Genomic DNA, 23511 nt, shown 5'->3' on the forward strand with positions numbered 1-23511 from the left:
AAGAGGAGGAAGAGGAGGAGGAGGAGGAGGAAGAGGAGGAGGAGGTATCTGGGAAGATGCTCTGAAGCAATACTGGTGTCTTATCCACCTGCCTGTACCTTGTAGATTAACCACTGCATAGATTTCTATCCTATACCTTTTAAACTGGGGTTCACTGATAGGACTCAAGGACACTGTAAACTCAAATATGAGAGAAAAAGACATTAATTGTAACCAAAATTTCAAGAGTTTCCTTTCATGATAAAGGAAGGCAGAAAATGACAGTGGCTTCTAGTAGAATCTGAGCCTTTGTCACCAATCAAATCATAGCTATTTTCATAACACATTGCATTTGTTGCAAATTTCCAAACGTATTATTTCTGCTCATCACTGCTGAGAAATTGTGGTGGTCACTAGGTCTACTGCTCGATCTGTTATTGAAAGCATTAATAAAGAAACATGTACTTCTAAATCACTAGTTTGTCTTTAAAATATTTTGATAACTGTTTTGCCATATTTCTGATGTCTTTTATATGCCCTGTACTTTGTGTTCTTAAGCACTGGAACATTCAGGAGGGTTTGATGGTCTTTGACATATCAAAGGGTTTTAAGGCACTCACTGAAAGTTAGAACCTCGAGGTTCAGACACAGAGGCATTTGTCTGCACTCAGATGTAGGCACAAGTAGATTATGGGATCTGAGGAATCAAAGTAGGGACATGTTAGATGGCTCAGTGGGTAAAGGAGCTTGCTACCAAACCTAAAGACTTGAGTTCAGTACTTGCTCCTGTGTGAATGTGGTGACACACACACACACACACACACACACACACACACACACACACAAATGTAAAAAGTTTTAAAAAAGCGCCAAGGTCATTTGAATGGGTAGATGGTTTTGAATGGTATTTGCATGTACCATGTTAAAGGGATGATTTGCAAGCTCTTGGCTCCTTGTCAAATCTTTATCTTCCTGGGGTAATCACCCCAATCCCCCATGGATTCCCACTGGCATTAGTGGAATCTGGTTAGTTATTTTATGGCTGGAACCTAGGGGCAGATCCTACCCACTTGATGCTGCCACAGGACCTTCCATTTCATCTCCGTCAGCAGACCACTTGGTGCTATGCTCTGTTGGACTTATTAACATGCCTTTCTGGGTACCATGGCCACTGAGTGTTCCCATTATCTCCTGAAGGGATATGGCTCTACTTAGATAATTTTGGTATTCCTTTCCCCGCATGGCTCATTATTTTTTTTTTTGTTTGCCATAGATATCAAGTGCTTAAATTATCCACTTTATAGCTAAGCTGATGACGCTAACAGATGCGCAGAGTGGGCCATGAATGATCCTTTAAGATGCCCACTGTGCCTGAGAGGTGAGCGGACGCAGAGAACTGGGTGGGCCAGCATGCCCAAAGCCTGGGGGACAGACTGGGAGACTTACTGGAATGTCCAGCAGGGCTTTGGGAATTGCTGTGGTCTTTGCGTGTGCAGACTGAATCGGGAACAGCCAGAATAAAAGAATAAAGGAGTGCCAACCCAAGAAGCCCATCCAAGGATGGAGGAAGTAATGGTTAGAAGGGAGGCACCATGTTGAATCAGCCTGGCACTTTCCTTGGGCAAGGTCAAAGGTCAAAGCTACAGATGCAATGAAACATTACTCCACTTACCTGCTCAGACCTCCTCTGTCATTTTCTACTGAGGTTTAGAAAAAAGAGCCTACAGTTCTTTGCTCACCATGATCTATCTCTTTACAATTCAAGGGTGAATTAGTTCAGACCCACTTTCTTTTTCTCATGTAGCTCAGGCTGGCCTCCAATTCACAATTAGCTCAGGATGACCCTGAACTCCCGATTCTCCTGCCTCCACCTCTTGAGTACTGGTATCACAGGTGTGTGCCACCACTATGACTTCCCTGTTGTTTTCTATCTTACCATTCTCCAACATAAAAGATGTTAAGCATAATTAAAAAGAGTAATAATGAATGAATAATATAAAGTGTGCATACAAACTACCCAGAACTAGGGACTGTGGCTATTTGGCCTTGGACGTCTCATCTACAGAATGTGTCTTGTGTCCATGTGTACATGTATGTATGGATGTGCATCCCATCGCAGACTTGAACTCTGAAAGCTTTGCCTGTAGCTTATACAAAGATTGTTCTCTTTATAACCACAAAATCCATAAACCTAATACACAAAGGCTTGCTCATTAACACATTGCTGCTGGGAATGCAGATTGGTTCAGGTCCAGTGGATCAGTATGGGGGGTGCTTATAAAACTGAAAACAGTTATGTTATGACCAGTAACCACATGAGTTCCTCTCTGGGAAACATACCTAAAGGGCTCTAATAAAAGATTTATAATGGTATGTGTGTGTGCATGTGACTACATAGATCAGAAGAGCGGGAATTATAGGCAGTCTTGAGCCGCCTGATATAGATGCTGAGAACTAACCCTGCATCTTGGGCAAGTGCAGTAGGGCTCTTAGCCATGAACCACATCCATGCTCATTGTTGCACTATTCACAATGACTAAGAAATGAAACTTGTGTAGATGTCACCTGCCCCCACTCCTACAACACTCTTCTTCTAGTGGACCAAAACCTTTGAAACCATGAATCAAAATAAACCTTCCTCTTTAATTTTAAACTGTTCCTCTTAGGTATCTGTTATGGGACAGTTATCTGACTGCTAATAGGAGTAACTCGATCATTGGGAATGCTACCGTTGAGAGAGGTGGAGCTGTAACTTAAGTCCACTTACTTCATATACAATTCCTCTCCCCACCTAATAGCAGAATCACGACCTGGAGCAAACCTCTTTCTCTGGGTCTTCCATACCAGTAACAGTAAATGGGCTAACAAATGCGCTTTTCCACCATAACACTCACCATGAAGTGATGTGGCCATTCTCACCAGACACAATCAGCCACTGGCACTATGACTTTGAGCCTTAAGCACACCTATTTTCTTTCTAAAGAACTCAGCCTTAGAGTGTTTTGTTCTAGCAACATGAAATGGGCCCTGAATCCTCCTTAAGGGTACATGGAGTTTATTTGTCTCGTCTCCTTTGATCCTCCCTTCTGCTAAAGCAGCTCTGTTTATAACCTCACATACCACCTTGTTATTACATTGATTTGTTTTAAGGGGCATGTATGCCATGGTGCACATGTGGGAGTAAGTTCTCTTCTTCCACCATGTCGGTGCCAGGGATTGGATTTAGGTGATGAGGTTCAATGAAAAACGCCTTTTCTATTGAGCTATCTTACCAGCCTACATCTTACTATTTTTACTTCTAGAAAGAGTCACAGTTGATGAAATGAAAGGAATTGGATGCTTGCTGTATCTCTGACCAGCTAATGTTCAGGAGTTCAGGAGTGGTGAGACACTCTAGAACCAGAGTCTGGCTTAGTGTTTAATCTAGTTGGCATTAGTAAATATTTTGTGGATGAATGGGTGGGTGGATGGGTGGACAGATGAGTGGATGAATGGGTGGGTGGATGGGTGGGCAGACGAGTGGATGAATGGGTGGGTGGATGTGTGGGCAGATGAGTGGATGAATGGATAAGGGTATGTAGATATGTAAGGAAGGGTGGGTGGGTAAGTGCTTATATGTATATGCAGATGTATATATTTATGTGTGGGTATATGTATGTGTGTATATATGGGTGGATGAACAGAAGCCAATATATATACATATATATGCAGGTGGATGATGGATGCACATATGTATATGTAAATGAATAAATAAATGTATATATATATATATGTATATATAAATATGTATTAATATGTATATATAGGTCAGTAGATGGATGCATGAATGTATATGCAGGTGGATGAATGGATTCACATATGCATATGTAAGTGGATTAATAGATGTACATATGTAAATGTGGGTGCATGTATAGGTCAATGGATTGATACATGAATGTATATGTAGGTAAATGAATATGCAAGTCAACGGATGTGTAGATGTGTGGATCCATGCGTGCAAGGCTTAAATTCTTCCAATTGCTTCCCCATATTTGCTGAGCATAGGCATTTTACAATAGGTCCTGGAAATCACGGACTACCTCGGCTTTCCTGTGCAACACTCACAGTAGGTCCTGTTTGACTGTGTTTGGAAGCCTTATGCCATTTGCTTACCAGGGCCAGGTAGAACTCTGCTGGGCCTTCGGAATCCTTAGAGCTGGCAGAGGTAGAAGCTGGTGTCAGCATGCCTCAGTCTCTCAGAGGCGTGTTCTGAAAGGCCTCTTTGGTAGGTATGTTAGCAGTGAATTTGAACTGTGGAAATGTCAAGGGGGTGCTAATCGAGCCACGTCTGTTAAAACTGCCACCCACTTGGGTCTGTCAGACTCAACAAGAGAGATCTTTTAGCCATGCCAACTGCAGAGCTGGTCTCACACAAAAGAACAAGGGCATACCTGAGGGAGGCTCAAGAACAGATCTGATTGATTAGAGCTTCCGATGAGCTGGCTGGACACAGTCAGCATTGAGTGCTGTTGGCCAGAGAAAAGGGAAGGGCTGCTCTCCAGGGTGCAGTGCTTCAGCATAGGTTCCCTGCATGTGGAGCAAATGCCTAAATGGAGTTCCGTCACCCTGTTTCCATGTTCCTCCTCTCTGTGCTATGGCATTACTCACAAAAGAAAGGCAAGTCTCTGCCATCCATGGCTCAGTACACAGAGCTAAGGGAGGCTCTAAGGTTGCACACTCCTTCCATTCCCATAAGGCACTTGCTCCATCAACTGTCTTCACATTAGTTTGTAGTTCTCTGGTCCTGGATGTTAATACTGACTATTCACTTGACAGGATTTAGGATTACTCAGGTGGCAAGCCTCTGGACATGTCAGTGAGGAAGATTGTAGGCTGGGTTAACTGAGGTGCGAAGAGACCTGTTCGTTGTCCCTCTGGGCAGTACCATTCTATGGGCTGGGGTCCAAAGCTCAGTAAAAGGAGAAAGTGAGGTGAGCACTTGCATCCATCTCTCTCTGCTTCTGACTGCAGATACAATGTGACCATGTGACCAGCTCCTTTCCACTAGAGCCACCATGGCTTCCCAGTCATGATGGACTGTACCTTAGAACTGTGACACAACACAAATCCTCCCTTAAGTGGTTTTGCTCAGGTACTTTATCACAGCAATTAGAAAAGCAACTCATGCTGGGCAGTGGTGGCGCATGCCTTTAAACCCAGCACTTGGGAGGCAGAGGCAGGCAGATTTCTGAGTTCAAGGCCAGCCTGGTCTACAGAGTGAGTTTCAGACACCCAGGGCTACACAGAGAAACCCTGTCTTGAAAAAACCTAAAAATAAAAATAAAAATAAAAAAATAAAAGCAACTCATACAGGTCCAGTGTTATATTAGTAGGTACAGAGTAAACCAGGCTTCCTTTGAAGCCTCATCCCATTGTGTGTGGGGTAATGATATAGCAATGAACACACAGGAATGAAGACTCTTGATACATGTGTGAATTTGATTGCATGAAGGGTCATGGGTGAAGTAATAATGTCCTGGGGTGGGATGTCTGCTTGAGATAAAGATTAGATGTGGCCAGTAACTTGAAAGACACGATTGTAGTCCATGACTCCTATATGGTGTGTGTGTGTGTGTGTGTGTGTGTGTGTGTGTGTGTGGACATGTGCATGTGGAAGCCAAAGGTCAACCTTGCCTTTATTCCTCAGGTGGTTTTCCTCACCTTGGTTTTGAGAAAGGGTCTTACCCAGCAGGTGGAGAACTCTGGGAGTCTTCCTATCTCTGCCTCTCCAGTGCTGAGTTATAGGCACTTGCTGTCATGCCTGTCTTTTCTTCATGTGGTTCTTGGTGATGGAAATCAGGTCCACGTGCTTGCAAGGCAAGCACTTCAGTGAGGAGATACCTAGACACTTCCTGCTCAAGACTCCTGAGAAGTTATTTGGAAATGTCAGAGTGGGAGAGAGATGACTACTGTTGACCACCCTTCAGGACACCAGTTGATTTCAAACAGCCATTCAAGATGAACAGCTTGCTCAACTCTTGTTCAGTCTCTCGGACTCATGCGTGTGTGTGTGTGTGTGTGTGTGTGTGTGTTTGTGTATATGTGTTAAACATCTCTCAGCCTGGCTGAGGGCTGGCCTGTCTGTTTTGTTGATTCTTCTGTTTAAATACAGATGAACTAAGAGGACAATATTTGCAAGCATGTGGCCTTGGGGCTTTGGCCAGTTTCTCTGAGGGATGACCTAGAATTCTCAAAAGTAGACAAAGATTGTTGGCAAACAGACTTTCTAACCTCTTCCCAGGACTTCCTCTATTTAAAAAGCCAGTGTGTGCACATGCACATGAGGCCTGAGGTTGATGTCATGTGTCATGTTTGGTGGCTCACCACCTTATATATTGAGGTGGAGGTCTTTTATTGAACCTGGAGTTTCCTGGTTATGTTTGTCTAGCCAGACAGTTTGTCCTGTGAGATCCCTTGGCTATGCCTTCCATGCTGAGATTATAGGTGGACTACCACACTGGGACAGCTTTTATGAGGGTGCTGGGGACCAAATACCAGTCCCCACTTTGCTGAAAGCATTTGCCAGCTGAAACATCTCCCCAGGCCCCCATCAGTTGTTAATTTTATAGGATGGGTAGGGGTGAATGTGGGCCATCAACTGTCAAGCTCTCAAAACTCTTGAGATTTCCCTTCTGATCTGGGACACAGCCACTGTTATAAAGTGTGCTTTGAACTGCACACATCCTTGTTGTGTTCATGGGCTTGATCAAACTGTCTACCTCTTCCTTTCCTGACTGATCTCTGCTGTTCTTTTCAACACCTCCTTTTGAGTTTGCCTCTGCTGGGGAATTGCATTAGGATTAGTTTTTCTTCTTGCTTAGCTATGTCACCAAGCCAAGATTTCAAAAGGAGAACAAGAAAAAGGCACAGCCTATTCTTCCCTCCCTGGGTTGGTCAAGGGGCTGTGTCTGCTAATGAGAAGACCCAGCATTCCAGAGAAACCAGGCTGCGTTTATTGATGCTGAGAAACTGCCCATGGCAAGGACAACCCTGCAAGGACTGAGCAATCAGCCTCTGGACTGCTTTCAGCGAATGGACGGGGGAGGGAGGTGTTGGTTGCCTTCTTAATGAGGCATTGCTAGAAATATAGCATTTATATATTTATATATATTCATTCCCTGGTCCAGCAGGGAATGAAAACCAAAACAACTGCATCATGAAGTTGTGTGATTTAAAGAGAACTTTTCAAAAGGACTCTGAAATTTAAAATTAGGGTCGTTCTGAGAACTTTAGGTAGAATCAACCTTGAAGCAAAGATTGTATCTGCTTTCGAAGATTCATGAGCAGCCTTGGAGATGGGAGAGAGAGCTGGCCTTGGGGTGAAGCCCACAGCATTAAAGGTGGTTCAGCACTAGCTACCCGCTAGTGCTGCTGGGAAGTACTCTCAGACACTCGTCTCCAGGAAGCCTCCTCTCTCCTACCTGGGAGTCTAGACAGGGTGGATGAGCTAACTCTCCAGGTGGAAGACTTGGCAGAACCGACAGGTGGGTGGGCTCCACGCAACTCTTCATTTGGTGGAATCAGTTATCTCTCCTTCTTCTCTCCACTGCTATAAAGATATCACTGTTCTTCCTGCATGTGTGACAGGTTTCTGACAGCAGGCCCATCCTCTCCTTTCCTCTCATCTGGGTTTCTTGTGCCTGGTTTAACACACTTGGTTGTTCATTATTATCTTGGTGACCTGATGTAGCTGGACATGTAAACCTATTCACCTTCCTAGCATTTGATGCTGCTGGGAGTCCTTTTTAACTCAAGAAGTGTGTGTGTGTGTGTGTGTGTGTGTGTGTGTGTGTGTGTGTGTGTGTGTTTGATGCTCATGTGAAGGTTCAACGAGAATCTGGGGTATTGACTTCAGGAAGGCAGTCCACTTTCTTGGAAACTGGGTCTCTCTGAATCCAGACCTCACAATTTGGCTGCACAGCAAGCCCTGGGAATTTACCCATCTCTGCCTCCCCTGTCCTGGGATTACAAATGTGTATCACCATGTCACAATTTTAATATGGTCTCTGGAGACTGAATTCTTGTGCTTGCAAAGCGAGAGCTTCGCTGACTGAGCCAACTCTCTAGGTCTTCCTCAGCTTCTTGATCCCTTGTTACCTCTGGATGAGGATTTTTGTGGTCTGCTTAGAAACAGCATTGTTGGAATTGGTGGCATAGGTCACATTGATGGTTATAAAATTTATTTTGAAAGAGCCCTTCTCCAATCATGGTGTCTGTTGGTATTATCTGAACACATACAAGATAGTTGGCCAACAGCAGCAGGGTTCTCAACTAGAACGAGTTTGAACCCAACCAAAAATGTGCTCTAGTATCACTCACTGATAATCCAGGGGTACAGGCTTCCTCCCCTAGCACTAGGGAAGCTGGGCACACTGATGATACCAGAGGCATTGGTATCCTGCACAGTCCTTATGCTATGTCAGGCTTTGCCCTCAGGAAACAGCAGCCATAAGCTGTGACTTTTGATTTGGAGAGTGAATTCTTACAGGACATGGAGCTTAGACCCATTTGGATAGGACCCACCTGTCCTATCCCTAAACCAGGCCACGAGCTTGCTTACAGATGTTAAAGCATGATGGAAATGTGGCTCCTGAGCGCAAAAGTGAGGTGTAAAGTGCCCAGGCTTGGTGACACGCCTGTTAGCCCAGCATGTGGGAGACTGAGACAGGAGGTTTGAGAATGCAAGCCTGAGCTACACAGTGACACTTGGTGTCAACTAGCAAAACAAATGGAAAAAAAATAAGAACAAAAAATGATGGTGTGAAGACCAGCAAGAGTCCACAGGGTTGTCCTGTGACAACACAGTTCTCTTGGTACAAGAACTCATACGTACAATCTTTCCTTTGGTGGCGATGAGAATATTCTAGAATGAGATAGCGATGAATAATCACTTACTGCTGAGCATCTCAGCTGTCACCAGTGTCACCAGTGCATGAGTGGCTAATTCCATGCAATAGCTACCTCACCTCAGCAGAGTGAGTATTAATTAAAATTTATATTTCTTTTATAAATCTTTAGATTTTTTTAATCAGCGTGTGCGTATGGATCTGTGTGTATGTATGCTACATGAGTGCAGGTGTCCTTGGAGGACAGAAGAATTTTTAATTGATCATGGTAAGGAGGGAGCAAGAACAGAAAAGCTGAGTGGGTGGAGTCATTCTTCAGCCCCACCCACAGGAAACTCAACAGTGAGAGGATAAATTAAAGCTTGAGTGTGGCGATGAATGCTTATGACTACAGCACTCAGCTGTCTGCTTCAGCAGGAGGATCAAGTTTAAGCCCAGCCTGTGCTACAGAGTGAGAGCCTGTTATAATCAAGAGATATGATATAGGTCCACAGCCACTTGTACATGTTCCCTTTTTAAGCCACAGGATCTGCTTTTACTCATAAGTTTCTATTTTAGTGCCCATGGTGATGGGGATAGAACTCGGGGCTTACTGCAAGCTGGGCATAGATCTACCACTCTACTATGTCCCCTGCCTCCCACTGGTGGGTTCTATCCAAGTGCTCTTCCGCAGAGCTGAATCTCCAGCTCTCTGCGTTTTATTTATCGCTAAGCTGCCCAGAAGCTTTTTACCTTCAGATGATCTCCTTCCCTTGACCACTGCATCTCAAGTAGCTGGGCGAGAGGCCTGTACTACTGGGTGAAGCTGTGTGTCCAGTTTTGTGTATTATTCAAACTCAAGAGTATGAGACATGACATTGCAGGGTTGGTCCTGAATTCTCCTGGGGACCATACACTTCATCTTATTTGTTTAACCACACAAGCCTAGCATGATCCTAATCTGTAGCCCATATCTCAGACATGTCCCTCAAACAAGGATGTGAGTTAGCTGTGCCTAGGACTAGATTAAGTTAGCATCTATTTACTCCTGGCGGAGTCCACAGGAACCACATGGCTTTCTCGTGTGATGCAACCAGCCTTGTCATATCTGTATTGCTAACATTCACATTACAGTGGAAATATCTATGTTCAGATGGGTCAGGGAAGGGACCCGATAGCTAGGTGGCAGATAATGGTCCTATCTTCATCCTACTTAGGCTGTGGTACTGTATTCCCTGTTGGATACAACCCCAGAAAGTAAACAAAGCCATCTGCAGATGCTGGCTGCTGCGGCTCACAGCCACCCCCAGAAGCTTCTGAAGCAGATTGTAAGCTGAATCTTTTAGTTTAAGGTGGACTTCCTGTTTATAATGTACCTAGTGGTTGCCATTCCTCACGTACACTGCACTGGAAGGTCTGTTTTGGAAGCTTTGAGCTGGAACTTAAAAGCAAAGCAAAAGAATAAAGAAGCCTATAGTGCACTTCCCCCAAAGGTGCTGGCTGGAGTCTAACTGTAGAGAGGCACGAGGGAGAAGCTGGAGTGAACCTCTGGCTCCTGTGGGAGGAGAGGTGGCCAGGTAAAGGTGGTCTCTTCTGCATGGGAATTAGAGACCTGCCCACATCGTTCATGGAAGCACCTCACCAATTTCTGCTAGAGATGAACTCTGATGTTATTTTCCTTAATGTCTGTTTTTAGTCTATGCCCTGCATGTTGGCATTCAGGGAATTCAGCCAGAGGAGAGAAACAATAGTATTAATTAGGAACGTCAGTCATGGGTGGGATGGAATTCAAAACTGCCAAGTTTCTGGAGCATTTAGTGGTAATTATACTAGACTGTGGAGACAAGCTGTTCTCCAGTTCCTACACAGACACACATGCTTTGATGGGCAAGCCATCAGCTTGCCAGTGTAGGCCTCCAGAAGGCAGAGGGAGCCTCCCTGGTCCAGCTTTTTGTAGGCTCTGAGCTTCCCTGGAGAGGAAACCTGCAAGTGACCAGGATGTCCCTTGTCATTTTGTAATTTAAAGTGACCTCTTTAGTTATTTTTTGGCTCAAGCTGGAGTATGAGGGAAACCAGAGTGAGAAGTCTATCAGCTTAGCCGGATGTTTAAACTCAGACTAGAGCCATGATCTATCCAGATAATACCACATCCCTGTCCTCTGCACAGTCGGGGGAGATGGGATGAGAGACTTGAATTTGAATCTTTGAAGAGTGGCATAAGAAGAGGGACATTCCTTTGTCTTGAAGTTACTGGATCACCCTAGAGGTAGGGAATGGAGCCAACTGAATCCCAAGGCTGCTAGATTCCATCTAAGATACTTTGCAGGAAGTGCTCTTAAGGGCTTTGTGTTAGTTGTATGTCTTATGCTCAAGGAAAAAGTACCAAGAAAAGCAGCTCTAGGGAGAAAGGGTTTATTCTGGCTCACAGTTCCAGGTGAGCCTTCTGTTGAATGGAATTGGAAAGGTCACGGAGATGGTAAAGGTGGTGGAAGGGTGAAGCACCTGGTCACACTGTGTCCACAGTCAGGAAGCGGAGTGAGCATTCTCTACTTGTTTATTCAAACTAATGGTTAGTGGAGGGTTAATACAGTATAGAAAAATCCCTCACAGACATGCCCCAAATTCTGTCTCCCTAGGTGGCAGTTCTAGATCTTGTCAGGTGGACAATGAAGATTAGGCTTTCCAGGTTTTCGCTCCCTGGGCAGGTCCCCTTCCCACCTATTGAGGAAAGCCTGGCCAGGTAGCTAAAGAAACTTGCTTGAGGTTGTTTGAGTGGTGTATGTCAGGAAAGTTCCAGACTTAGTGCTTGGGGAGCTGTCTATGGGGCACTCCGATGCTTTCTGCCACCTCTGGACATGTCTCTTCCACTGAAGGGCCTTTGCAAACACCGTTCCTATGACTCTTACTCTCAGGATCATACCAGTGCCTTTAGGTCTATCTAATGTTTGAAGAATTAGGCCTGACACATGGGAAAGAGTCTGCACACCATGCTTCCCGTAGGTCCGATGTTTTATTTGATTTCAAGAAAACGAGCTCACCCTGAAAGTCCCATCTTCCTAGGAAGGCACGTAGCAGTGGGGCACTAGGAACCATCTATGTCTGATGCTGTCTTTCATATCTGCACCTTTTCAATGCTGGCTACAGGAAATGTAGGAAGGGAGAGACATGTACTGGCTGATTTTGTGGCTAAGAGGACCTGCTTAACTCAGGCTGGTGGATGATCCTGACAGGTCCCAGAAATAAAAGAATTCTCCCAGGAACTTGGCCCTGGGTTCTCATGTTAAGTAATTAATAGCAGTTCCTTCTTCATCTTGCATTTTTTTTTAAAAAAATAATTTGGAGGTTTGGGGCTGGAATAGTAATTGCTCAAAGGTGTGAAGTGAAGGAGCTCTTCCTCCCAGCTGTGAGTCGGTGACAATAGTGCTCCTTCCGGTGCTTCGGGAAGTCTGTGTGGCCTTATCTCTACATCCTCTGGAAAAGCAGGGCACGTTTTCCTGCTGACATACACAAGCCTGGTCATTTAGCATGGAGAAAGAAAAATAGTTTAGAACAAGAAAATATATTTAGAACTCATTATTCACGCAGGAGTCACGGAGAAGGGGCAGGAATGGAGCTGTCAGGAAGAACCTGTGCTTAGGAGGGGCTGTAGGAAGCAAGCTTGACACTCAGAAGTAGTGCTCAAGGTCGACAGGGTCAAAGACAAGGTCACACATCAGGGAAGCAGGTGCAGGAGGTTGCATCTTTTTGAGTTGACCTGCCCGGAGGCCCCTCCTTGAGCCATGACCTTGAATGAACCTTTGACTCCTGCCTCGGTCAGCCCACAGTTAATTGCTATGTTCAAGCCAAGCAGGGATCTGTACATCTCCATGTCCCTTTTCCTGCTGCTCAGACTGGAACTAACTCTCAGTTAGAAGTAGTTGGGGGCAATTCTCCTGATCAGAGAAGTTCAAGTTACCTTTGTGTGGAAGGTTAGAAATACATTTTTATTTCTTTAATCAATCAGTGAACTCTTTTTGAGCATATATGTGCAGGTGTGTTTGTATATGTGCAGGTACTTATTTGTGTGTGTGTGTGTGTGTGCATGCGTGTATGTAAATGTGTGGGGCAGAAGCCAATGTCTACCTTGTTGTTTGAGTCAGGGCTCTCCCTGAGGTCTCAAGGTCTCCCTGAGGTTTCAAGGTCAGAGAGCAGCAGAGATTTTCCTCCCTAACTCTGAGATTATGGGCACACAGCAGCAAGCCTGGTTTGTTTCAAAATTCGGCTTTGGGGATCCAACTCAAGTCCTAGTGTTTGCAAGCATCTAAGGACTGAGCTATCTCTCCGGCCCATAGTGCACATTTCATAGTAAACTTTCCTTTTGTAAATAGAAGAATATACTCTAAGACAGCAATAATAGTACAGTGCAATGACTTTGTAAAGCAGCCCGGGGTGCTTGTTGCTGGTCCCTCGGATCAGCCACGGTGCATGTGACATGTGTTCTGCTACCATGGCCTGAGGGTCAGGAGCTTTGTTTATAGCAGCACCCCTTCCACCCCCAGGAGGTGTTTCATTGTGAAATCACAGTGACTTCTAGGCTCTTGGAATCATCCAGTTCTTGTGGTCTTTCTGTTACTTGTAGCTTTTATTTGGGATATGATGTTCTTTTGATGAGACATATGATCTTTATCTTAGTATAGTACAGACATATAATTACATATACATGATGATAGTTCCATGTATATAAATTATATACATGCATCTTCTAGTACTTGTTAGAGATTTTGAAACAACAACAACAACAACACCAACAACCACATATGTATATGTATAGAAACATATGTATAGAAACATATATGGATGTACGGAACCATACACACATAAATCATACACATATATGATTCTATTTTCATGGAGTCAAATAGAAATGGCTCAGTAAAACTGTATAGAACTGTATGCATAAATGTACAAAACCACCATGTACACACTGCCCATCATCATCTGAAAGGCTAAGCAGTGCATGGCTCTATTACGTTCTGTGTGGATGTTCACAAAGTATTCTGAAAGTCTTTAAAGGCAACTGAATCTCACTGGTCACAAAGACGTTATGGAGTCAGAGTTCACTCTTGGTTGTGTTTGACTTCAGAACAGATGCCCCTGTCTTCTCTCAGGTTCTTGTTCTTCCTGAAGTTCAAATGGCACACATCAACAAGTCTTGATAAGGGTGGGTAGGAAGGACAGAGATGTCTGTATTTAGGAGTGCTTCTGGAATGCTCTGTGCTTGTCTGTTTCGAGCTGGAAGTATCCATGGCACATAAACAATGAACTATGTGGCCCAAACATGGACTTTGCAGGACTGTTAATGTCCAGTCATCTTAGGTGACATATAGTCCCTGGGTCTCACTGAGCCATTTCTCTATGTGTGTTCATAAAGTCTGCTGTGGAGATTCATATGTTTAACATGTACTTGCTCTGGTCTGCATCAGGATCCAGAAAGGAAAAGAGGCCCTGATAAGGAAGTCTTCTCATTTATAAGAGGATACTCCCTACAGAAATCTCTTGGGCTAAAGAGTTGGTGTGGGAGGGAGAGAAGAGCCTTAGGTTGCCAGCAGAGAGCCATAGTTAGAAATGACAGAGAACACAGCTCATGTATTGGCAGGAAAATATAACCATGGCTCTCCCTTCCCCCAGCCAATGCAGCTGCCTCCTGTGCACCTGGATCTCACTTTGCCAGATAAGGGGAACACAGAGAACAAGACATGCAAAGATGAGCTGTTTATGAATAATCATGGCAAGAGAGCCTCATAATCAAGAATTCTGGGATGACACCTACATCCTATGTCACAGCTATGCTGCTGCTGGGCCTCGTCTGTGCATTTTCTTGGAGGTGCTGGGGCTTGAGTGTCAGGGAGAGATGTGTGATTAATGTCTTCTATGCTTTCTTCTTTTGTGGATGGTGCATGTGAAGACCCCCCCCCCCCATGTCCCTGCTCACCTAGCAGCTCCTGGAAGTGTCACACATTGCTTGAAAATAAATAGGGGACATGGGCATCCTGCTAGATGTAGGTTTTGGGAGAAAAACATGTCTCTAGGAACATCATTTTCTGGTCATAAAGGCTTTATGGGGTAAGGCTTTCACATAATTAATGTATGACATGGCCATTTAAGGAATACAGCCATCACACTTTTCCAAATATCCATCTCTCCATGCATTTATCTGTCTATCCATCCATCCATCCACCCATCCATCCATCCAATCATCCACCTGCTGGTATATCTGTCTATACATGCATGCATCTATTCATTTTGTCCCAAAATAATATTTAAGGAGTTATTTACTGGGTATATGCCATTTAGAATATTGTTTTGTGATTGGACTTTGAGTCCTGGTTCATCTTCTTCATAGCCATGTGACCCTATGTCAATTGCTCAGCCTCTCTGGTATTCAGAGAACATAGATATCAATAAAATAAACTCAAAGAACTTTGAGGATTGAGTGACTATGAGTGTAGCATTTAAAGCAGTGCCTTGCTCCACAGAGTATCCACAGAATCTTAGTAATTACCTCTTTCAAACTGATACACTGATGAGTATAGTATAACTGAGGGAGCAGACGTGAATGACTGTACACAACAGATAGGAAGCTATATAAATAATTTTATTTTCTTATTAAAAATTCATCTGAAAGTTACTTCTATTCCTCCATCCTGGCAAGATGGTGGGCAAGTCTAGCTGTGCCATTATGGAGACGGAGGCCAGCAGGCAGCAGAGGGAGACCCAGGAGTTTAACAAGGAGATGGAGGCCAGCAGGCAGCAGAGGGAGACCCAGGAGTTTAACAAGGAGATGGAGGCCAGCAGGCAGCAGAGGGAGACCCAGGAGTTTAACAAGGGCTAGCTGCTTGTCTTGGATAAAGAGTATCTATATGGTTGGTGCTCTTCTGTTTTCCAAAAGGCTGGAGATGCTGGCAACCCCATGCACTGTTGAATTCAGAATACCTGAGCATATGCAAACTGTTGTATACAGATTTGTAGCTACTCGTATACTCATATGTGTATGTGTGTGTATGTATGTATATGTATTTGCTAGTGTGTGTGTGTGTGTGTGTGTGTGTGTGTGTGTAGGACATGAAAGTAGAAAGGGGCAGTAATGAGATGCATATGGCATGAAATTAGGAAGAGGGATCATTAGCCTGGAGGAAAGAGGAGGAGGAGGCACTGGGGCGGCTGAATGACAACAAAGTAAAATGATAAATATGCACTGGGCCAGTGAGGCGGCTCATTGGTTAAAAGCACTTGCTGCACAAGCCTGAAGATCTGAGTTTCATCCCAGGGACCCACAGTGGAAGGAGAGAGCAGGTTCCTGAGTGTTGCCTTCTGCCTTCCACTTCTGTGTGTCCGATGGCACAGGTGCCCCCACCCTCATCACACCCACGGTAGGGATCACTGAATGCACTTTGGGTGAATCCCCATTCTGGCATTACTATACTTGCAACTCAAAGCTCTCCCTCCATACCCCGAGTTGCAAAGCCATCTCATGAGTGAGGGTGGACAGATTCCTGGGAAGAGCAATGGCTTAATTAATGGTAATGCCGAGGCTGTAGGTGCCTCGGTGATTGAGGCTGCGTGAATTCGGAATTGGATGGAAAGCCGAGATGCAAAATGGGATAATTGAACTGTTAGCTGAACTGGAATTTAGCAGTTAATCACTTTTATGAAACCTGCATCTCAATTCATTACTCCATTTATGCCTTGTTGCAGTACAGAGCTACTCAGATAATTGGCAAACAGGAGGCAGGCGGAATGCCCTGGAAAGGGCAAGGCTGTTGGAGGTGCTATGATATTTTCTAGGTCCCCATCCAATTCAGCCGAGGCTTGCCTGTTAGACTGTGCGCATGCTTCTTCTCAGGTTGGAATGAGGCAGCGTACTGGCACATCCCAAACAGCATGACTGTCGTCAGTTCTCTGCTGTCGTCTGCCATGCGATGAATACCAGATAAGGAGTGCTTCAATGGGTGATCAAGATTGGGGGCTCCCGCAGCAGAGTGATCCAAATTTGAACTTGAGCTCCATCACTGAATTCTTGTGTGACATTGATAAGGCTTCTTCCTTCTTAGAATTCTTTTCTCTGTCTCACTTTCCTTGAAGGAGGTGATAAAGAGAGCGGAGTGGCCAGAACATTGCCCAGCTCTGAAGTGTGCACTTCTTAATCAGTGCCAAATCCTGTGATCTTTCACCTTAGAGTGACTGCTGCCCAGGATGATGCCAAGGACAAGGCTAACCTGGGCTATTAGCAAATTCAAAGTTAAAAGAAGTCTGGGGAGATGGGATATAGCTTAGGGTAAGAGTGCTTGCTCAGTGTGATGGAGGCCCTGGTTCAAAAAGAACTTGGTTGAGTTCATGAAGAAATTATCAATAGACTCTTGAAGACTAGGAACCTCATGGAGGTGGGGCAGAACAGGTAGGGGCAGGGAGCATTCACAAGTGCTCCAATCTGGAGTGGGAGTCATGCATGGGAGCTACTATCAGGAGCAGATTGCCTCTTCATGTCAGTCAGTCTGCATGAGACACAGGGATAGCTGTTCTTGTGAGTGAGTGACTTTTCCATAGGCTTTGATGCCATTTATTTCAATAAGGGATTAATAAATGTGGCATGGCTTTCAAATTTGCATGCATTAAAAAAATCTTACCATTGTGGGGTAAGCAGTGCCCTCTTTGGGGGGTTGCCTACAAATAGGAAAAAAAAAAACCAGATCTGTCTTGAAGCCCTAGAGGCCAGTGTTCGACATAAATTGGCGTAAAGGAGGTGATCAGCAGGGAACGCTTTGAAAAAGATCCTCACTCTATAATTTATCAGGCAGCACTGGACATAAGAGTGATATAGTTGGGTAGTAGGAGGCTGGGTACTTACGCTATGTGTGAGAGAGATTACCATGAGTTAACCCCTGGCTTGTGCCAGGCACGATAGTCAAAGAGATAAGTCAGAATGTCCTTGTCCTGGGGAGGCAGGTAGTGACCCCACTTGACAGTTCATAGGGCTGAGTTGCCTTTCAGGTGAGTTATTATCCCAGTGTCCCTGGACAAGAACAAGAGACCACATGGGATTTGCTCAAGGCCTTTCCATCTTAAAGTTCTCTGTTGGGAGCGAGGTGTCCGGAGCCATGACAGCCACACGCAGGCGATGGGAGGCTCTGAGAAGGAATTCCTTGAATTCCAATCATCACAACTGAAATATGTTGCTTCCATGTCTTTAAAAGACGAATGCACCTCATATCTCTTTAGTGGCTGCTTTCTACCTGCTAGGGATCGTGGGAGCCTGGGGTACCAGGTGAACCCCTTGTTTGCTTCTGAATAAGATGGGAACTGCAGGACAATTATTATCCCCTGTGGGATCTATTCATGTGTTGGCAAGACAGGGGTCACATGTTTGACCCCTTTTCAGGTCCCTGTGAGGATCTACTGAGATAAAGCCATCTATATAAGCTCTTACTAAAAGCAACTGATATTTTTCCTTCCTAGAAACATTTTCAAATATCATGTAGAAATAGCAAAATGAATAGTCAGATCTGTAATGTTGCAAATGTGAGCTGAAGTCCTGGAAAAAGATTTTAAATAGTCAAAAGGTTGTTTGCTTTTTTTTTTTTTTTTTTGGACTTTTTGAGAATGGGGAATTGAAATGATGCAGACCCAGAGCCACATTATTTTGGGTTTTGTCATTTTTATCCCTTTTGTGATTGTTGTACCTCCTTCCTTTCCTCCCTCCCACACCTGTGCTTCCATCTTTCCCTCAGTACCTTCCTTCCTCTCTATATCCATTGTACAAAGTGATGGGTTTCCTAAAGATGTTTTAATACAAGCATCTCCATCCTCTAACCATTTATCGGTTGGCCTAACATCCCTGTGACTAACAGATGAACTGTTTGGAATGTGTTAACATCCCCAAGCTAACTCTGTCATCAGTAGCATGAGGCCCATAGCATGGCTGCGTGCTTTTCTGAAACTCTGTGGCTTGATTGCCGGATTGATGCTTCACCAATGTATTTGAAAAGTGTTTTGTTAAGATACAGATATTATTATATTTTAAATTTTGTGTGTGTTTGTGTGCTCACAAGTGTGCCCCTGTGTGCAGGTGTCCTTAGAGGCCAGAAGAGGGCATCAGATCCCTCAGAGTTGGAGTTACAGGTTAAATGACATGGATGCTGGGAACTGAACTTAGTTCTCTGCAAGAGCTTGTGAGCACTGAGCCATCTTCAACCCCCACTCCCCCAAGTGTTTTGATTTATGACTCTCTTTTGTTCCATGACTGTAAAAGATCAGCTAACCACCTCCACATTAGAAAGTGTTATTTGGAGCACATTGGACTTGATGTTCCTGGGTTACGGACACCCATTTAGTTCAGAGTAACTGCTCTCTTACCCCTTCTGAGCTGACCTTTGCACCAATGCCAGCCACCACTTTGTTAGATGAGGCAAGGCTATGAATGCTTTTGTTCTTTTGTTCTTGAGATAGGAACTCTCTTTCCTGATCAATAAAATAAAGCATCTAGAAAGGTTTTAGAAGACATGATGCGCAAGGCTCACGCCAACCTTTTGACTCAGCTTTTCCTCATGGAACTAGGACACTGCCATAAGCTCTGTTTCTGATTGGCTGTGGGGTTGGGCATGGAGTCCCTTCCTCCAGCCCAACAGGGTTAACCTTGCTGGAGCAGGTGGCTCTCACAGAATGCACTTCTATAGCCAATGACTCTTAGTACTGTGTAAGCATATGAGGGTTAGTCACAAGTGTGTGAGTGCTTGTGTGTGCACATGTGTGTGTGTGTGTTTCTGAAGTTAGTGTATGAATGAACATTCCTGGAAAGAACAGTAGCTTCCACTGAGCCTTCTGTGAGGCTGAGGAGCTGACTAGAATTTCAAAGATATAGAGAGGTTGGAATGTTGTCAATCAAGAGCCAGGTTATTGTGAGGGATCTTGAGTCTCTTCAGAGCCATTGGTCACCTTCCTCTGTATGTGATCAAACATCTTTGTGGCCATTAGGTAAATGGTTTAGAATATACAGTCAGACATGCAGCTTCTATAAACCAAAGGCAAAGTGCTATTTGGGTAACTTAAATGTGTGTTACCAGGTCACTGTCCTTATTTGGTTCTAGAATTAGCTCCCTCTCAACCTTCTAAGGTGAGAGTCATGTCTTCATGTGTACAGCTCCACACAAGTATCCACTCTCCATCATTACTGGTTCTCTCAAGCATTCCTGGGAAGGGCACCTGTTTGGAAGCATGAGGTTTAAAAACGAGGCAGGTGAAAGTTAAAAGTTGAGTGATTCAGCACTTTTCAGCATGGCCCTCAGCAGGGAGCCATTGAAAAGGGTGGGTGGGTGAGGTGTCTCTGTGACTCGGTGGATGAGCTGGATGGAAAGGAGCTCTTGGATTTTGTGTTCGAGGTCCTTTGTGAGCTAGGGTGTCATGGAGCTCTGGATTACATGGCTTGTGACTTTCTTGGGAAAACATCCTGAGGATGTTTGGGGATCTGGGGAGATGCTACACAGGTTAAGTGCTTGATTTGGAAATATAAGGACTTGGGTTTGATCCCGAAACATTGGTTAAAAGAATAGAGCTGAGTATGTGGGTCAGCAAGACAGCTTAGCTGGCAAAGATGCTTGCTACCAAGCCTGGGGAGTTTGATCCCAAAAGCTACATGGTGGCAGGAGAGAACTGACTTTGGCAAGTTGTCCTTTGACCTCTAGATGTGCAATGTGGTGTACACATACCCAACCCTCACACACATAAAATAATATAAAATGTAGAATGCTGAGCATGATGGTCCACGGTCATAATGCCAGTGCTGCAGAGCTGGAAACAGTGCAGTTTCCTCGGGCTCGCTGGCCAGCCAGCCTAGCCTACTTGGACGGTTTCAGCCTGACCTCAAGAAGAAGGATGGATGACACTTGGTGGCACACATGCCAGAATTTCAGAGTTGCAGAGACCAAGCATGAAGCACCAGGGTGGGCATTGGTAGGACCCGTTGTAAAGCAATGGCAGCAGAAGCAGTCATGACCCCCTCCCTGCCTGGATGGAACTAGTGACAAAACATGGAGGGAGGAGAAAGGAGGCAGAGGTGGCCTTGGCTCCAGCAAGGTCCAGGGCTGATGGAACAGTGTGTGTTAGCTAACGACCCAAGAATCGGATATGGCCGACCTATTAAGGATATCATGTGCTTTTTGATAGGGGGACCCAGAAATTGATGTACTGCCTTGGGTTCTATTATGTTTTCAAAGTTTAATTAAGTTGAAGCCGCTCCCACCTGGACCTCGTGAATCGCCTCCAAGTCCGTCATTTGTCACGGCGGGGCGCTTATGAGTAGATTCGTCTTCTAAACAACACTGTTATTGCCTGAGGTCTCGCCTTAAATCCATCAGCCCATACTAGCAAGAGTGCCTGGCTTGATTTTGATATATTATCCCAGCAGTTCAGTTCTTATGGGCGAGTGGCTAATTCATTAAGTCATCAGAAGATGGGCGAATAGAGACGCATCGTTAGCTTTCAAAATGATGCTGCCACAAGAAGAGAACTGAACTGAACTTTATTCTCTCCCTCTTTCCTCTCTATATCTACATATTTATGCCCCTATAGATATAAATGTATAGATAGATAGGTTTAAGTGCAGGTTCACTCTTAGAGGGTAAACAAGTGCCTTTTAGCCTAGGTCTGAAGAAGACTTTCCTGAAGTAGAAGAAGACCCCCTTGCTTGTGTGCTGCTGGGATTATGGGTTAATATGGCCTCATTGTGCAACTGAGAAGCAGAGTCTAACACATTTGAGGATGTATGTTTGTAGGACACAGTAATTTCACCTCTAATCGTAAGCCTTGGACAAAGTGGTTTCTCCGCACACCGAGAGATGTGTTCAAGGGCATTCGTTGGAGTGATTTTTGTGAGACTGGGCATTTTCAAATAGCCTGAGTGTCCATTAGTGGAGAGATGGGTGAGGAAAATGTGTTGTGTTTATGTGCTGGGCAGCTGGGCAGCTGTTAAAAGGTACCTAAGTGGGTCTCCTTAGTGTGACGCTGTGCTTGTATCCCTAGTGTAGGTATAGACACAGGCTCAGAAATAGTGCTGGCTGAAGAAGACAAGAGGTAAAATGCATTTTACAGTGTGATGGTTCTTGCCTGATGTTTTGTGTCCACATGCAGAACATCATGGGAATCCATCCATGGAAAATAGACTTTGAGGTATGTTTTTAAAATTATTGAGACAGGGTCTCACGTAGCCCAGGCTGGGTTTGCACTTGCTGGGCAGCTAAGGATGGCCTTGAACTTGTGATCTGAATATCTTCACCCATCCAGTGCTAGCACTACTGTGGAGCATCACCACACCTGGTCTATGTAGTGCTGGGAGAGAACCCATGACTTCATGCATGCTAAGCACACAGTTTATGAACTGCGCTGCAGCACCAGAATCATGTTGGGTACTTGACATAGCTGCCTGGAAGGGATGTGAGGTAAGGGGATGCATTAGGTGATGGAATTGGACCTGGACTCTGTGACACTGAGAAAGTGAGTGATATCCATGAGCATCTTTTGGTAGTGTGAAAACTAGAACAGTAGTGATGACATATAAACATTCGTACTTTGGGAAGGTAGGAAGGAGATGACCTGACAGCTTGACTGGATTTGGCATCACCTAGGAGACACATCTCTGGGCCTGTCTGTGAGGATGTTTCAGGAGAGATTTATTTGGGAAGGAAAAACTCAACCTGAAGCAGGTCATACTAACAACCCAGACAGAAGAAACGGAAGTAGGACAGGCGAGAAAGATACACACCTGCAAGCCCTCATTTCTCTCTACTTCTGATCCCTTGAGATGTGAGGGGTCTGAGTTGTACACCCACATCACTGCAGCCACATGACACCCCAATCACCACACCTTCCCTTTCATGATGGGCTGCACCCCATCAAATCCTTTCATCCAAACAAACCCTTCCTCCTTTAAGTTGTTTCTGTCAGAAATTCTAATCCTGGGATGCCTGGGACGAATGCAGGCTGCTCTTTCCATTAGTGGTTTCTTTGTTTGTTTGTTTGTTTTGTTTGTTTGTTTTTTTCAAGACAGGGTTTCTCTGTGTAGCCCTGGCTGTCCAGGAACAAACTCTGTAGACCAGGCTGGCCTTGAATTCAGAAATACACCTGCCTCTGCCTCCCGAGTGCTGGGATTAAAGGTGTGCGACACCACTGCTCGGCTTCCATTAGTTTTTAAGAATAGAAGGATGGCATCCTGGGAAAGACAGTGGGTGTGGTCAGAGCCATACCCTCCTCCAGGTCTGTTGGGTCCTTCATTGTCCACACCTCTTGGAATCTTCTCAGCTTTGTCTCTGCAGGGATTCAGGGGTGGGATGGTTTGTCTACCTCTTTCTTGACTTCAGGACAAAGGACTCAGCTCTAGTGTCCTACCATGGAGTCCACATGAAGGCACTCTCCCTTCTCTGGACTTGATCATCACACTCCATTTCTGCTACTGTCATGTCATTGTAAGAAGATTCATGATGTTTGATAAAAACAAAGTGTGGAACCACAGGAGAGAGAAAATGAGTCAATTATATATAGGTTACTGTTTGATCAACCTTCTGGGCTTCTCCTCTGTTTTCTCTGTTGCTATGGATTCACAGATATTGAGGGGTGGATGTTCCACTCCTCAAGGCTGGTGGTA

At 44.7% G+C, this 23511-nt stretch overlaps 1 protein-coding gene across 2 annotated transcripts in view; it reads left to right on the forward strand.

Moving 5' to 3' along the window:
* The window catches only part of LOC116084598, a 488480-nt gene that overhangs the window by 302388 nt on the left and 162581 nt on the right, over positions 1–23511 (forward strand). The gene's annotated exons all lie outside the window — the stretch shown is intronic.

Source organism: Mastomys coucha, unplaced genomic scaffold (genome assembly GCF_008632895.1).
Source record: "Mastomys coucha isolate ucsf_1 unplaced genomic scaffold, UCSF_Mcou_1 pScaffold12, whole genome shotgun sequence".
Taxonomy (NCBI): Eukaryota; Metazoa; Chordata; class Mammalia; order Rodentia; family Muridae; genus Mastomys; species Mastomys coucha.